We start from the raw sequence: 3,598 nt of genomic DNA on the forward strand, positions 1-3,598 counted from the left end.
AAGGTTGAGTAAGAATATTGTTGATGTGTTGTGAGATTGTTAACCATTGTCATAGGGCAACATGTGTAGTAACTGTTAAATGAGAAACTACTTTGTTCTGTAAGCCTTCATCTTAAGTGAGAATAGCAGCACAACTAAGAGCGTAGTCAATGTCACTGAACTGTGCATGTAGAAATTTTTGAAAGGGTGTATCTTTGGCTATGCGTATTTTCACCAAAAACAAAAACGTTGAGAAGTTAGAGGGTTGACATGTTGTGGGGTTGTTAACCAATGTCATAAAACAGTATGTGTACCCCTGTTTCATGAGAAACTGTTTGTTCTGTAATCCTTCACCTGAAGTACAATGAAAAAAAAAAAGAGTTGATACCAATTACTCTCCTTCTCAGACATTAAGTTTAGTGGCTGGCTCTAAACTCACCCTCCAAGCACATCAGTTGGATTTACAGATTGCCCACTAGTAGCTCACACCTAGCAACTTCTCTTTTTAGTTCCTTAAACCTAAGGCTCATAGGTCACTATGAGTCAGAACCAACTCCACGGCACCTACCAACAACGAACCTGAGGCTAACATACCCTCGACCTCGGAAGGCAGGAGACGTTATTTCCAAACTGATTTTCTGACTAAGCATTTTGTTACAAACTTTTCTTTACACTTATATGGTTGCAAGGTTAGATTCCAAAATATTATTGTGGTAATCTCTCCAGGTGTCATTAACAATTTATTATTGTTGTTGACTTGCAGCTTTGGATTTTTCTACAGTATATATATGTATTATTTTATGCAAATAAGTAATATATATTTAAAAGAAATGAATGTTCCTTGTACCTTTAATAAAGAGACTGTCTAATCATTCCATCTGGTTTAATGTCTCCCACCTCTACAGAGAACTCTTTTTAAAAAATAACTGACTACTCTAGCACAACTAGAAGAACGTAATCGATGTCACTGAATTGTACGTGTAGAAATTTCTGAAATGGCATTTCTTTGGCTATGTATATTTTCACCAAAAAAGAAAAAAGGTCCTCCAAGGTCGAGAAGGGAGAGTATTGACATGTCGTGGAGTTGTTAACCAATGTCATAAAACAATATGTGTACTGACTGTGTAATGAGAAACTATTTGTTCTGTAAACCTTCACCTAAAGTACAATAAAAAAAATTAAAAAAAAAAAAAGATAATGGCAGAGAGGAGGAACACAGACGCAACTAGATTAGTCATGTGCTGACAACTGTTCAATTGGGTGCTTTATTCTATTGGTGTATGTTTGAAAATTTCCATTATAAGAATTTTAAAAAAAAAAAAAAAAGCAACTGCTTGTGAGCAAAATCCCAAACAATATTTTGTTCTGGATTGTATGGCACTATTGCAGAGATTTCTTTTCTTAATTCTTTAGGTTTGCATAATTACAAAAATTTCTCCTCCACTGTACAGACTTTGTAGTCAGAAAGCAAGCTGTGTCATTAGGGATATCCCAAATACTTCCCAAGGCAGTGCTCAGCAAACTACTTCAAAAGCTTTAGCATGAGTGGGGGTGGGGGGGAAGGTGCAAAGAGGAAATGAGGAGGGGAAAAACTTAACAATGACCTTGTCCAAACTTACCATAAAGAGCTCCCACCTCTTACAACCAGTTAACACTCGAATTCTTTTTTATTTTTTTCCTTATAGTTTAAAAGCTGACTGATGCCTTCAGCTTATTTCACTGCACTTACCACAGATGCTGACCGAATAAGATACAAACAATCCCACCACTGTGTAACCAGGTCAAAAACAAGCTCTGGGCACCTCACTTGGAGTACACTCACCACCGAGCTTTAGCCAGAAAAACTGGGTTAGAAAAAAACTGGCTGGTGTTTAAGCAAACACTGGGGCTCGGGAGAGTATCTTTCAAAGCCAGTTACCAGGCCACTCAGTGAGTTGCAACACAATCTTCTCCAAAATTTTCCAAACACTTCCAAATTCAGTTGAGCCTAGCAGCCTGAGTTAACAGGGCTCCCTTTCAAATTCAAAAATCTGGCCTAGGCCCCAACAGTTAACCAACAAAACACATGCTAATTCATTTGAGATCACCCAAAAATACTGACTCAAGTTCAGACCCCAGCCTGTATGCTACCCAGGCCAGGGGAAGCTGGGGCTGGAGACAGGCTTTAAAACGAGGGCAAACCCTGTCATAAAGAAGAAAAGACACAATAGGATCCATACTTCATCTGGCCTAAGAAGACATCTACGGTCAGCTTCCCAGTCTCCCAGCCCCCTCTCCCCCATTTTAAGGAGACAATGACAACTCTTCCCGGCGAACCAGAAAGCCTTGCTTCCTAAGGCATTTTCTAGCCCCACTTTGCACCCACTCTAACAGCCAGAAAACTCCTCCACTACAGATAACTTGTAGAAAATCTTAAGAAACAAAACAGGACAGGAAGACTCTACTGTCTTATATTTTCAAGGCCCTGCTCCTCCATTCCCTACAGCTCTTTCATAATCTTCAGAATGCACACTGAACAAAATGAACAACACTGTTAGTCACACAGGTGTCAGCTACTCATCACAGACTAATACAGTCTCCAGACTTGTTCACTGCATTGATGATGGGGGGAGGGGGGGTTACACAAAACAGACATTAAGACCTGGAATGGGTATGAAACCAGGGCATCCTCTTTACCCCTAGCTCTCTCTCCCTCTTTCAATGGCACACCTGTCAAACAGGTTATTACTGGAATTCAGATTTTATAATCTTCACACTGTAATTCTTCCTGCTCCTGTAGCCCAAATACACTTCCCTTCCTACTACCCCACAATATGTATCCATCAGTAGCCTGTATGACAGACGAGCGTTATAAAGGAGTCCCAGTTAGCATCAAACTCCGCACCTTGAGCACCTGGCCAGCTTTCAAACCAGGAAACCTGACGACCACTTCCAAGAAGTCCAAGGGAGTGATTTAAGGAAATCATACGCAAGGCCTGCCTTTACTGAATTTTAATTAACACCCAAATTCAGAAGGCCAGATTTGGGAAGAAAAACACCAAAAAATTAAGCTCGTCTTATGAAAAACGTTTTTCCACTTTATTACAAAAGTGCATGCCTGAGGGTGTAGTTTATTTCCTTATGTCAAGGCCAGGAAACGAGGTCCTTTAAGGCCAATCTGAATACGGTTGTGGTGGTTGTTGGGTGGGCGAGTCCATTTTCGACTCATAGCGACCTCATGTGACAGAACAGAATCTGAATACCATCTGAATATAAACTGCTTAAAATCAGAGAGGCTGCGAGGCGAAAGCCCTTTGCGAACTTCGGCCAAGTGGCGTGGCCACAAGTCAGAGCGTGTTTATCGCCCTTCTCCTCGTCTCCCAACGCGAAGTTTCGACATAACCCGGGGAACAAAGAAGGCGCCCCACACCGACCTTATAGACTTGTCCATAGGTGCCATTTCCAACCACTTCCACCAGCTCAAAAATCCCAGCAGGATCCTGGAGAGGAAGGAGGGGAGGGATTACAATTGAAAAGAAACAAAAAGGAATAAAGGACGCGGGGTCGGCTGCGGAGAGAGCGGCTGCGCCCGCGGCCGGTCCCCGCGCCCAAGGCCAGTCCCCGCGCGGAGGGCTGGTCC

The 3,598-nt window shown here is 42.0% G+C and overlaps 1 protein-coding gene across 7 annotated transcripts in view; it reads right to left on the reverse strand.

Moving 5' to 3' along the window:
• The window catches only part of MAP4K4 (mitogen-activated protein kinase kinase kinase kinase 4), a 230,808-nt gene extending 227,338 nt beyond the window's left edge, over positions 1–3,470 (reverse strand). For all 7 annotated transcript variants that reach the window (XM_023733938.1, XM_023733942.1, XM_023733939.1 and 4 more), the window contains exon 1: positions 3,393–3,470. The gene's annotated coding sequence lies outside the window, so the exon portion shown is untranslated. The remainder of the gene's footprint in view (positions 1–3,392) is intronic.
• Positions 3,471–3,598: the final 128 nt, after the last annotated feature.

Source organism: Trichechus manatus, unplaced genomic scaffold, assembly GCF_000243295.1.
Source record: "Trichechus manatus latirostris isolate Lorelei unplaced genomic scaffold, TriManLat1.0 scaffold00004, whole genome shotgun sequence".
NCBI lineage: Eukaryota > Metazoa > Chordata > Mammalia > Sirenia > Trichechidae > Trichechus > Trichechus manatus.